General features: G+C 39.1%; 1 protein-coding gene and 1 non-coding gene across 2 annotated transcripts in view; one reads left to right on the top strand and one right to left on the bottom strand.

Moving 5' to 3' along the window:
- Positions 1-13,988, top strand: part of ZNF277 (zinc finger protein 277) — a 102,021-nt gene that overhangs the window by 13,932 nt on the left and 74,101 nt on the right. The gene's annotated exons all lie outside the window — the stretch shown is intronic.
- Positions 5,251-5,358, bottom strand: LOC111821675 (U6 spliceosomal RNA). Its single transcript, XR_002825016.1, has one exon. It is a non-coding gene; the product is annotated as a U6 spliceosomal RNA (small nuclear RNA).

Genomic DNA, 13,988 nt, shown 5'->3' with positions numbered 1-13,988 from the left:
GCAAACAGAAATACTTTGACTTCTTCCCTACCAATTTGGATGCCCTTTATTTCTTTTTCTAGCCTAATTGCTCTGGCTAGGACCTCCAGCACAGTGTTGAATAAGAGGGGTGATAAAGGGCATCCTTGTCTGGTTCCCATTCTCAAGGGGAATGCTTTCAGAGTTTCTCCATATAGGATGATGTTGGCTGTTGGCTTTGTATAAATGCCCTTAGTTATATTGAGGAATTTATCTTCTATTCCTGTTTTGTTGAGAGTTTTTATCATGAATGGGTGTTGGACTTTGTCAAATGCCTTTTCTGCATCAATTGATAAGATCATGTTGTTCTTGTCTTTTGTTTTGTTTATGTAATGTATTACATTGATTGTTTTTCTGATATTGAACCATCCCTGCATACCTGGTATAAATCCCACTTGATCATGGTGAATTATTTGTTGATATGTTGCTGAATTCTATTGGCTAGAATTTTGTTGAGGATTTTTGTGTCAATGTTCATGAGGGATATTGGTCTGTAATTTTCTTTTTTAGTGGTGTCATTACCTGGTTTTGGTATCAGGGTTATGTTGGCTTCATAGAATGAGTTTGGGAGTATTCCATCCTTTTCTATGCTCTGAAATACCTTTAGTAGTAGTGGTGTTAACTGTAGAGGAATTTTTTAATGAAAGATTTTTTAAAACAGCTTAGAAATGATTAATGGAGCCATTGCTCTTCACCTCTAGTTAGCAGTATTCAGAGCCAACTGGCAAATTTCCATTTCTTCAGGATTGCCACTTAAATTAAATGTGGTTTCAAAGTAGACTGATTTAGGAAGCAGCATACAAATGCAACAACTGGATTGCTATCTGTCTTGTTATCGTTTTCTGAAATTACGTGTTTGCTACTATCCCTTGTGGAGCCCTGGTGGCACATTGGTTAAGAGCTATGGCTGCAAACCAAAAGGTTTGCAGTTCAAATCCACAAGCCACTCCTTGGAAACCCTATGGCAATGGGTTTGGTTTTTTGGTTTACTGTCCCTTGTGGCAGTACACTGATGAAACAGATTCTGAATAAATCTTATGTACAGGTAGTTATCAAATATAATAACTTTATCAATATTAGCTGATCCTTGGAACCTGCTGTGAAATTCACTCATACTTGTGGAAATTTAAACACATTTTCATGTACTGATAGGCAACTTATTTTAGCAAAAGTTATGTTCTTCATAAGTTATACTTCATAAATACTGTAACCCAAATTATAAATATGCACTTCCCCCTTTCACTTTTTGGTGAAGTCATACTCCTACTTCAAATCATAGCTTAAATATAACTTTTTATGTAAAGCCATTCCTGAACCCTAGGCTGAATTAGCTATATACTTTTTTGTAGGCTTAATCATATTATACTGCATAGTTATCCAGAAGAATCCTATTACTTGCTTGTAAAGAGACAGATTTTTAATTCTAATAATTTAGCTGATGTATACTATATTAATTTCCTAGAGCTGCCATAACAAATTCTAACTTAAAACAACAGAAATTTATTCTTTCACAGTTTTGGAGTTCAGAAGCTCTAAATCAAAGTGTTATCAGGGCCACGCTTCCTCCAAAGTCTCTTGGGGAGAATCCTTCCTTGCCTCTTCGAGCTTCTGGTGGCACCAGGCATTCCTTGGCTAGTGGCAGCATCATTCCATTCTTTGCTTCAATCTTCACGTGGCTTTTTCCCCTATGTCTCTCTGTCTGTCTTCTCCTTTTCTGTCTCTTATGAGGACACTCATCATTGGATTTAAGGCCCACCCTAATCCAGGATGCTACCACCCATCTGTCATTTTGTCATTCTCTGTTGGCTTGCATGTTGCCATGATGCTGGAAGCTATGCCACCAGTATTTCAAATACCAGCAGGGTCACACCTGGTGGACAGGTTTCAGTGAAGCTTCCAGAATAAGACAGACTAGGAAGAAGGGCTTGGTGATCTACTTTAGAAAATCAACAAATGAAAACCCTGTGAATCCGTCCTATCTGCAGTGGATCATGGGGATGGTGTAGGACCGGACAGCATTTCATTCTGTTGTGCATGGGGTCTCCATTGAGTCAGGAGCCAACTGGATGGCAGCTAACAACAACAACAACAAGTCTAGATATCAGCTTGCATAAAAACAACAATGCAAAAAAAGAGCAAGGTGCCCACCACGGATATTTTCAGAAACTCTGCTTAAATATTCAGGCTTCAGAGAGAGAAGTAGTATGAGATCACGTGAAACAAAATACCAGATGTAATAACCAACCTATAAGAATTAAGAAGTATCTGGTGCTCTAAGCCCTTATTTATGTGTCTGTGGATGTTTCATAGATTTGGGTCTTTGATCTCCATCCAACCAAGTGAACTCTAAAAGCAGTACGATCTCCCCAGTTAAAAGCTAAGAGTACCCACAGACAGTTCTCCCCAGGAAAAAAGACACCTTTGATCTTCTCAGGTTCTCAGTTTCAGCACGCAGTTTATTGATCACTGATTATGTGCTAGGCCCTAAAGGCACCAAAAAGAACAAGACAAAGTTCCTGCCCTGAGGGAGCCACCCATCTAGTACAGGAAATAATGTAAAAGTGCAATATAAGGATCCCATTGAAGTTGCTAGAGAAATCTATCCTCTTTGCTACTAAGCTGTCTAGGAGGACAGGGTAGACCTCACAGTGAGGGACTACCTAGGCAGAGGTCTTTGCCAGGTGGTCAGGGAGGGGATTCACCTTCTTGACAGAGGAAGCTGCATGAGGAAAGACTTGGAGATGCCCTACACTTGCATATTACCAAAGCCTAAAATGAAGTGGTAGAGTATGAGATAAGGCTAGAGAAGCGGACAGGAGCTTCAACTCTTTCATTACTAAATTTTTATTTTTTTTAAAAAAAATTTTGATGCTGTGTATTTTCACTAATTATGACATTCTTATTCAAAGACCAATTCAAAATTTTTGATATGAGTTATGGATTTTGAGATATATGATCTGGTAATACAAGCCACCAATAAGGCAAGTGGCCCTGTGGTGCCACTGTGGTATGACAGTATACCAATAAGAACTAAACAGATGGTTTATTGCGAGTGCCTTTCCATTAGGTTATGTGGGGAACCTCTGGTTTTCCAAATACGACACCGACAAACCAAACCAAACCCATCAGGGCTCCCTAACTATCATATAAAACCCCTTCCAAACCTGTTGCCATTGAGTCAATTCCAACTCATAGTGACCCTGTAGGACAGAGTAGAAATGCCCCATAGGGTTTCTAGGAGTGGCTGATGGATTCAAAGTGCTGAGCTTTTGATTAGCAGTCAAGCTCTTAACCACTGTGCCACCAGAGCATGCTTGCAAGCCTTATCTCGCAGAAATAAAGGAAGAAAAGACAAAAGTTTACAAAACTAACACATCCAGGAAGCATCACCTAATAGAATGCTCAACCTACACAACGATGAGACTCCAGCTCCTGTCTGATGAGCTTCCTGCATTTCAGAAGGGACCTACCTTGACACTAAATTCATTAGAACCAGAATAACATACTACCTATAAGGTCCGGAGGCATAAAAAGTGGCTGGTATACAGTTACACCCATAGTAACGAAAGGGTTAATTAGAAGGACCTTGTGGGCCATGCAGAAGAACTTGGATTACCCCCGATGATGGGAGTGATTTAGGTGCATGAGTAATACAAATCAGATTTGCTGCATAGAAACATGGTTCTGGCAGTCTTAATGTAAGGGTGGATGCAGAGGCAGGGAAGGTAGTTCAGTGGCTGTTGTTAGTAGAACATGGTCCTTTTGCATTCCAAACTGGATGCCAAGCTAAATAAGTCTTTCTGAAATGTGTAACCCATCATACCACCTTCCAGTTCAAAAACTAGCAATGATTTCTCTATGCCTATAGGAAAAGCCCAAAATGAAAGTGTTTCTTATTCAGGACTCACCATTGCCTGGCCCACTAATTTAATTTCCCCCTGCTGCTCAACCATAGAGACAATGAAAGGTTTTCTTTTTCCTCTCTTGCTTATAACCACTCCTAAGGTGTGAGTCCCACATTAGAAGAATAAGAGGCACAGATTGAGGGTAAAGTCTGTTCATTGAGTGGACACTTGACTTTGTCATGTGGAAACTTGGACTTTTACATTTTCTTTATTTTCTAGATGGAAATAAATTTTTTAAGTCATATTTTTCCTAATTTGGTCTAAGAAATTTCACAGCTGATTTCTTTTCCATAATTAAAAGCAGCCATGTTGTTGTTCTGTGCTGTCAATTCCAACTTACAGCAACCCTATAGGACAGAGTAGAACTACCCCATGCAGTTTCCTAGGCTGCAAACTTTACAGGAGCAAATCACCAGGTCTTTTCTCCCACGGAGCTGCTGGTGGGTTTGAACCTCAGACCTTTCAGTTGGCAGCCAAGTGCTCAACCACTGTGCCACCAGGACTCCTAAGAATGGCCATTCTGGTTTTTTTAGTTTTGCTCCATGGCAAGGTTTACCAGATACTTCTAATTAAGTTCCAGATTTTGTACAAATCTTCTAAGAATTTTCAAACAAGACCCTAAATCATTTTGGGGGAGGGTGATTGTGTGTCTTTAAAATATATATATATTATATTATTGATATATATAATAAAATACCCTTTTAAAATGTTAATGCATTAATTGAAGTGAAGTTTAGTCTTATAAACCAGAAAGAGGAAATGCTGGTTCATTATTATAATTCTCATATTAAAAACTCACGTACGTATCTGCTACAGATCCTTTACTCTGGTTTAGCACAATTGATAATGTCCAAGGTCACCCTCATCCAAATTTCAGACGTATTTAGTCTTCTGCTTGTAGTACTTCTTTTGAATAATAAGCTACATGTTTTGTGAGTAGCTCAGGTACCTCTGAAGTCTCTGGTGAATACCATCTGGTCCTAGTGATAGATTGCAGTGTTTCAGATTGTTTTTTGCATCTTTCCATCTCTCCATTCCCATAATTTATTTTCCATTTTTACAACCTATAATAGATTACTACCTATGAATGTTTTTACTGCTTTTTTTGTGTGTGTGCTTTAGGTAAAAGTTTACAGAGCAAATTAGTTTCTCATTAAACAGTTAATACACATATTGTTTTGTGACATTAGTTGCCAACCCTGTGACATGTCAGCACTCTCCCCTCCTTGACCTTGGCCCACATTTCTATTCATCCAGCCTTCCTGTTCCCTCTTGCCTTCTCATCCTTGCCCCTGGGCTGGTGTGCACGTTTGGTCTCATATACATGGTAAATATGGAACGCTTCACAAATTTGCATGTCATCCTTGGACAGGGGCCATGCTCATTTTCTGTGTATCCTTGTCAATTTTAGTATATGTGCTACTGAAGCGAGCACTGTGTGCTGCCAAAGCAAGCACTAATTTTTTTTTAAATGAATGACATCTCCCTTTATTTCTGAAAGCAAGCAAGCACACCAGCATGATACTGTTTTATGTGGTGTGTTGGTATCAAAACAATAGAACTTTCCTCATTCATAGAATCTTTGAATTGATCAGTGTACAACTTATTGTATGTATTCTTAGCTAATATCAAGTATATTTCCTTCAAATAGGTAATTTGGGGGGAAAATCTAGTCTGTTATTTCAAAAAACAAACAAGATAGTAGTTTCCACTTCATTAGGAAAGATGATTGGTATCAACCAGTGTATCCTCTGCTTTCTTCAGTTAGCTCTGTTTTGAGAGCAGCAGCAGTATCCAGGGACTGACACGAAAAGAGAAGGAAAAAACAAACAAAAATCTCCTGCCTTGATTGAAAGTAATTTCAAAGCCTTTGTCCCGTAATTGTGGTATATTAAAGACTGGACAGATAATTTTAAAAGTGGATAATGACATCTAGGAAATTAAGACAGGGATTGGGAGTCAGAGTATTTGGGATTGAAGTCTCAGGGGAAGACAAACAGAACATGTATTAAAGGAAAAGAAAGTAGGTATCCACTGAACAACAGAAGAAACCCTGTAAAATCGAATAAGATGGATTCATTTTGGCGAATTAGAACAAAGTGATCTGTCTGAGATAGTTTGCAGATTAACAGTTAAATTTCGTATAGGCAAATGCTCTGAATTTTCAGGTGTTCCTCTCCACTATCTATTCTGAGTTGATTTATCTACGTTGAATTGATTTGGAAGCCAGATTACAAACGAACTACTGAGAATTCAGGCCACTTCTCTGAGATTACTAGAAATGTATGCATGTGTACATTCACAAACAATAGCCAGCATTACCAGTTGATGATCACCTAGGCACTGAAATGGATGGGCAAGAGTTGAAATTGACTGCTATTTGGGATGTCCTATTCTCAAGATCACCATGAGTCCAGAAAGTGCAGCTATGTATCAAATGTTTACATGTCAAATGTTTTTGTGCTATGTCTCACTCAAGAACCTAGTGATGGAGTTCTTGTTCCATCAGCTTCACTATACTGAAGTTTTATCTGTAGTAAGTGGAGTTACATTGTAATCTTCAGAGTGATGATTGGTTGTTCTAAAAGCCTAAGGTTACTTGAATGATCCACCCCTATTCTCTCTGCATATTTGACAGTCTAAAGTCATTTTCTGACCAGCCTACCTTCCAGGGTAACCCTAATTCATATATTATCTCTGCCTAGAACATCTTCCCTGGCCTTCTCTGCATCTCCAACTCCTTCCTATTCGTTACTCAGGACTCAGTTCAGATATTACCTTCACCTTTTCTATGAAATGTTCTTGCTGACTCCTTGCCTCCGCCCAAAAGCTAACCATCCACCCTGAATTTTTTGTTTCCTCTTCTTAGTGCTTCCTTTTCTGTTATCCGTTTCGTACTTCAGCTTCAACATTAGAGTTGTGACAGTGATATACTTTGCTCTTATATTTTATGTTCAAATGCCAGTAAATGTCAGCATTACTCCTGTCCAGTAGGAGCCCTGGTGGTGCAGTGGTTAAGTACTAGGCTGCTAACCAGAAGGTTGGTGGTTCAAGCCCACCAGCCACTCTGGGGGAGAAAGATGCAGTAGTCTGCTTCTGTAAAGATTTATGGCTTGGAAACCCTATGGAGCAGTTCTCCTTTGACCTGTAGGGTCACTATGAGTACAAATTCAACTCGAAGGCAATGGGGTTTTTTGGTATGTCCAGCGAAGCCCCGGGGGAACAGTGATTAAATGCTAGACTGCTAACCAAGCGGTCGGCAGTTTGAACCCACCAGCTGCTCTATGGAAAAAAGATGTGGCAGCCTGTTTCCATAAAGATTTGCAGCCTTGTCATAAGTAACAATGCACAAACAACAGAAGAGAAACTAGATAACTGGGAGCTCCTAAAAATCAAACACTTACGCTCATCAAAAGACTTCACCAAAAGAGTCAAAAGACAGCCTACAGACTGGGAAAAAAATTTTGGCTATGACAAATCCAATCAGCGTCTAATCTCTAAAATCTGCAAGATACTGCAAAACCTCAACAACAAAAAGACAAATAACCCAATTAAAAAACGGACAAAGGATATGAACAGGCACTTCGCCAAGGAAGACATTCAGGCGGCTAACAGATGCATGAAGAAATGCTCACGATCATTAGCCATTGGAGAAATGCAAATCAAAACTACAATGAGATACCATCTCACCCCAGCAAGGCTAGCATTAATCCAAAAAACACAAAATAATAAATCTTGGAGAGGTTGTGGAGAGACTGGAACACTTATACACTGTTGGTAGGAATGTGAAATGGTACAGCCACTTTGGAAATCGATTTGGCACCTGCTTAAAAAGCTAGAAATAGAAGTACCATACGACCTAGCAATCCTGTTCCTTGGAATATGTCCTAGAGAAATAAGAGACATCACATGAACAGATATATGCACATCCATGTTCATTGCAGCACTGTTCACAATAGCAAAAAGATGCAAACAACCTAGGTGCCCATCAACAGACGAATGGATAAACAAATTATGGTATATCCACACAATGGAATACTATGCAACAATAAAGAGGAATGATGAATCGGTGAAACATAACACGGAGGAATCTGGAGGACATAATGCTGAGTGAATTTAGTCAGTCACGGACAAATATTGTATAAGACCACTATTATAAGAACTCAAGAAAAGGTTTAAACACAGAAGAAAACATTCCTGGATGGTTACGAGGGTGAAGAGGAAGGGTGAGGGTTATTCACTAACTAGATAGTAGACAAGAATTATCTTAGGTGAAGGGAAGGGCAGCACACACTAGAGGGTAAGTCAGCACAACTGGACTAAACCAAAGCTAAGAAGTTTCCTCAATACAATCAAACACTTCAAGGGATAGAGTAGCAGGGGCTGAGGTTTGGGAACCATGCTTTCAGGGGACATGTAGGTTAATTGGCATAACAAAGTTTATTAAGAAAATGTTCTGCATCCTACTTTGGTGAGTAGTGTCTGGGATCTTAAAAGCTAGCAAGCGGCCACCTAAGATGCATCAATTGGTCCCAACCCACCTGGAGTAAAGGTGAATGAAGAACACCAAAGACACAAGGAAAGTATTAGCCCAAGAGACAGAAAGGGCCACATAAACCAGAGACTGCATCATCCTGAGACCAGAAAAACTAAATAGTGCTCAGCTACCACTAATGACCGCCCTGACAGAGAACACAACAGAGAATCCCTGATGGAGCAGGAGAAAGGTGGGGAGCAGAACTCAAGTTCTAGTAAAAAGACCGGACTTAATGGTCTGAGACTGGAGGAACCCAAAAAAACATGGCCCCCAGACTCTCTGTCAATGCAGAACTAAAACTATTCCCAATGCAAATTCTTCAGACAAAGATTAGACTGGACTATGGGACATACAATGATACTTGCCAAGAGTGTGCTTCTTAGCTCATGTAGATACATGAGACTAAATGGGTAGCTTCTGTCCGAAGGTAAGATGAGAAGGCAGAGAGGGTCAGGAGCTGCTTGAATGGACATGGGAAATCGGGTAGAAAGGAGGAGTGTGCTGTCACAGCATAGGGAGAGCAATTAGGCTCACCTAACAATGTATGTATAAACTTTTGTATGAGAGACTAAGTTGAATTGTAAACTTTCACTTAAACTATAACAATTAAAAAATTAAAATTAAAAATAATAGAAGATTTACAGCCTTGAGAATCCTGTGGGGAGTTCTGCTCTGTCCTATAGGGTCGTTATGATTGGAGTCAACTTCATGGTAATGAGTCTGGTGTTTTGGTTTGTTACGTCCAGTGCTGAAGCTGAGGCACCCCTGGTTCCATTGTCTTCTTTTCTGCCTAGAGGATACTGTCCTTGCAGAAGCCAAGGCTACTCTTCTTCACCATGCTCTCCACATCATTAGCAAGCTGCATTTTCTGAAGCATCATTCTATGCTTGATCTCATTTTTCTCCCCTCAACTACATTTAGCAGATGACCAAATTAAGAAGCAAAAAACAGGTCAAACAACTGGTTTTTAGCATCGGCATTCTCACCGGAACCCCCAGATCTCTTTACTCTAAGCATATTGTCATTATGCTCCTCCACAGATCCTTCCGCTTACTAGCACCTTTAGCAGTGCTGTCCATTAAAGCAGAGGCATTTAAAATGTAGAGTGGTTTGTTTTGTTTTTGAAAATGATACCATTATTATATTTTAATGAACAGTTGCATGCACAGAATATTCCACGCATCTCAGTGTTTCTAAATACTGAACCACAGGTCCCAATTTTCATTTTTGAAATATCTGCATTTGTTTCCAGTTGTATCCCTTTCTAAAATTTTGCATTGGGTATCTTTTATATGAAACTGTAAATAAAAGTTCCTCTTGCTTGTCTGGCTATATAACAAGCAGCAGTTCCCCTCCCTAGGTTCTCTGCTTATGTAATGTATTGAGAGTTGAAATTTTTTTTCTGTTATAATTTTAGATTGTAACATACTTCTCTTTATTAAGGTGGGCCCATTGACATTCTGGGTACTAGTGACTTTTACTTCTTTAGAATTAAAACCGAGAAATTAGTAGACAAGAATTTATATGTGCAGAGAGAAAAAGACAGAAAGAATAGAAAAAGAATAAGTACATTTTACCTAACCATTTTTTTTAAACTATTTGTATATAGTTTTCTTTATTACCTCTGTCTGGTAAGATAACTGAAGATCTCCATGTGTCTGATGTCATTTCATTGCCTAATTTTGGTGAAGTACCTAGAATTTTTGATCATGTGATTAGCTGATTTGTTTCTTAAACCATTAACCTACACTTTCTATTTATAATCTTGATCTATGCATTAAGTATAATTTTTATAATTTAGTAATTCAAAGCTTTATAATATGCAGTTATTTATATGATTAGGCAAAAATTCCAAAGGCAATTACAAACAATTTTCGCAAATGAATTGTAACGTGTTCCACTCTGTTGCCTAGGAAAAGTAGCACAAATCCTGTTATTTTATTTCTACTTTGAATACCTAGTTACTGGCACAGAAGAGCACAAATTATGTATCTTTTGAATAATTATATATCTTTTGACATGTTTACCATGCCAAAAACAGAATTTTTTTCTCACACATACTCTCTGTTCTAGCCTTTCCTTCAGAAACTCTTCCTGGCTTTCTGAAAGCTCTTCCTGGCTTTCTGATTTATTAGTGACCACTCTTCTCCCAGTCATTTTGGCTCATGGTCTTCCAAATAATAAGTGCCTCCTTTCAGTTATACCTCCACACCCCCACCCCAAGACAGTGACAGCAGTCAGTCCATACATTGCTTTCAGATCTAGAGGCTCTGAGGGCCAGTGCAGCTTGGGAAGATGAGAGATACTGCCAGCTGAGTCCCCAGCTACCCTCCTCCCTTATTGGGGCTCTCACACCAGGTAAAAAGAGGAGGAGAAGGAACAGCAGGCAGAAGGAAGGAAGTGAGAAAGAACTTGGACTCTGTATGGTGGTAGCTTCTTAGGTCCCACTCCGATGTCCTTTCCAGGTCGGTACAAGGGAGAAGCTCAGTTCCACAGCTGGTCTGGACATCTTAGAACAGCCAGTCCCCAGAGCATCTGAAACTGAAACATTCGCCTTCTCTTCTTTGGTGAGCAAGTTCCCATAACTGAAGCTAGGAGAAAACTTCTCTCTTTCCATGTTGTCCCCAGCACTCCCAGCAAGGAGCCTCATGCTTATTTACCCAGATCCAGTGGTGCTGCTTTCAGGAGAAAAAAGGGTAGGATGAAGTGGAAAAAGCACATAAGCGCTTGTATTGTGGCTTCTTTTCATCTTTGTTTTAATTAGTTATGCCTCCTTTTCACATCCTTTCTAAAGCCTAATGATTATATGTCCTTGAATTTTTAACGCCCATTGTTTCTTTCCTTTCCCGTTGCCCTCTAATCACAGTCTTTAATACCTTTTTCCAAAATTAATGTAGTCACTTCCTTATTATCTACCCACCTCTGGCCCCTTGAGGTGGTGGTGTCACTTTCTTTGATATAAAACATACACAAAAAAAATTTTCCTTCATTACTTGAGAGGGTAGTATCTTTCTCTGTGTTTTTTGGTCAATCTAGTTTCTTCTTTTAAGAACTGCCTATTTATATGCTTTGCCCATTTTTTTTTTTTTTTAATGTTGGATTGTTTGCCTTTTTCTTATTGATTTAAGGGAGTTTTTTAAAATGTCTTCTGGGTATGAATACTATTGTAACTGCATTTTTTTTTTTTTTTAAGCTAAAGAACTTTTGAATGGTTGTGGTATTGGAAGAAAAGAATGGTGACAATATTTCAAGTCCATAAAAAATAAAAAGGAACCCTTTAATCTAGTAGTTGTCATCTCCTTCCCCCGTGATATGTCTTTATCAGAATTACCAGCTAGGAAGAAATGCCTACTTTGTGCTAAACTTAATGATTTTTAAACTGTAATCCTAGATTCCTTAGGTCCCAAAGAGCCCCACTGGGGATGAGGAGCAGCCATAACAGATGACTCCCTTGGCCTCCTCGCTTTCCCCTCTTTAACCAAGGATGCTATGCTTTTATTAGTTTTATATATTGAGATTTTGTGTTAGATAATTTGGAAAAAATTTCCATCACTTAAAAATAGTTTGAGAAATATTACTTTCTAATATACCAAAGTACTTGGCACTCAGTGAAATATTATTCACATTTTTGTTTTATGTGTATATGTTTTGTTTCATAAATTGGACTGGAGGTTCCTTGAAGTTAGTCTGTCTTTCTGTGCTTCGTTGTGCTTAGCTCTGTACAGAACAAATGAGCTGTGTTCTGTTGACTGATTCATTTATTAAATTCCTTTTGCAAATGGTCTGGTAAAATTCACACTGAGGTTAGTGGCACAATATACTTCTTCTTTCAGTAATTTCTTGCATTTTTAAAAACTGCTTACTGCAGAGGGCACTATGTAATGCAAAGGAATGGATCAATAATGATGTGATTTTGTGCGTCAAAAACCAGGATGCATTTTTGAGGAATGGAGGCCTTTCCGATACCCCTTAAATCAGGGCACTTAAGTTAGCAATTAACTTGTAAGCTTGGCCTAGCTGCAGGAAGTATAGCTGACTTCTCAATCTCATGCATACCTTTTGGGCTTACGTAACTTTTGTACATTGATGCACAGATCTATGAACAGTTCACTGGAACATTCTGCTGAACTACATGCACAGCAAAGAGCCATTACTTGTGTTTTTCTTATCTCATTATTTAAGGAACATAAGGCTAATGAGACTTTCATTGTTGTGATCATTTCCTTTGGATTACAGCTGTATTTGTGATGCAAGAGATTAGTTTACTGCAGTTAGAGAGAAGATAAATCAGGCCACTGAGTAGAATACTGAACTGATCTTTGAATCCTTGTGGTCTGGTTCAAACCCCTGCTGAGAATTTGCATTTCTAACAAGTTCCCTGCTGAGAATTTGCATTTGCCCCCCAGATATACTGAATCAGAATCTACATTTTAACAAGATCCCCAGGTGATTTCTTATGTATAATTTTCTGGAAACTTGTTAGAAATGCAAATTCTCAGCAGGGATGAGAACCGGATAGAAGCGGTTCAAAGCCCTGGAGTAAGAGGCCTTGTACCCTAGGACCCTGCTGTTCTTTAAGCATTTTCCTTAAAAGGGCTAGTAAGTAGAGCACAAATCCATGGCAATATTGCTCCTGTGTCCACTACAGAGGTACAGCTGTGGTTTTCTTGAGACACTGAGGGGAAAAAAAAAAAGCTCTTTAATGACCAAAAGGTGCATTATACCTTATGCCTATAGTGTCCCTAGGAGAAAAACAACTGTGCCTGATTCTTGGAGACTGTCAGAGTTGAATCAGAAAACCAAGAATCCAGGAGCCTGCAATGTTCTCCGCTGGTGAAAACCTTGGCCCTCAGGCAAAATACTGATAACCTCCCTGCTTGTTTCCTATCTGAAAAGTAGGCATGAAATGCACTCCTCAGATAAAAGAGTGTTTAGGCCTGTGTATTCAGGTGCAGTGGCACTGAGTCACAGAGGCACTATGCATCTTCTAAAGATGGAGAGAGATCTATATGTGGCTTTATCACATTGTTAAAGGAGAATTTATACCTTAATTTATATAAATACTAGGAAATGGGCAATATGACTTTGCTTTATTTTCTCAGAAGTGTTCTTTTTTTAATTCATCACTTCCGTCTTCTCGTTGTCTTGTGTACTGATGATTCCTCCCCAGTTGGTCCCCATAGCAACACTGGATCATGCTAATGAACTGCAGCATCTTAAGCTCTCCCACAGAGCATCTCTGTGAACAGAGCCATGAAACACGCTTGCATTTCTCTTCTTTTCATTCCTTGAAAGATAGTGATATTATGGAATCTTTTCCATGATCAATACTTCGTAAATGGTCTGACTAGATTGGAGTCTCTGATTTTTTTTTTTTTTTTTTAAGAACCATTTTAGAAGGTGTTAAGCCACAACTGGACCACCACCACCTCCTCCACACCCACACCCTGCGTTGCTGTACAGCAGTGGTTCTCAAAATACGGTTCCCCAGCAGCACTGGCGTCACCTGGTGTTAGAAATGCAAATTC

The sequence above is a fragment of the Trichechus manatus genome, unplaced genomic scaffold (genome assembly GCF_000243295.1).
Source record: "Trichechus manatus latirostris isolate Lorelei unplaced genomic scaffold, TriManLat1.0 scaffold00096, whole genome shotgun sequence".
Lineage (NCBI taxonomy): Eukaryota > Metazoa > Chordata > Mammalia > Sirenia > Trichechidae > Trichechus > Trichechus manatus.
This window is presented reverse-complemented; position numbering and strand designations above follow the sequence as displayed.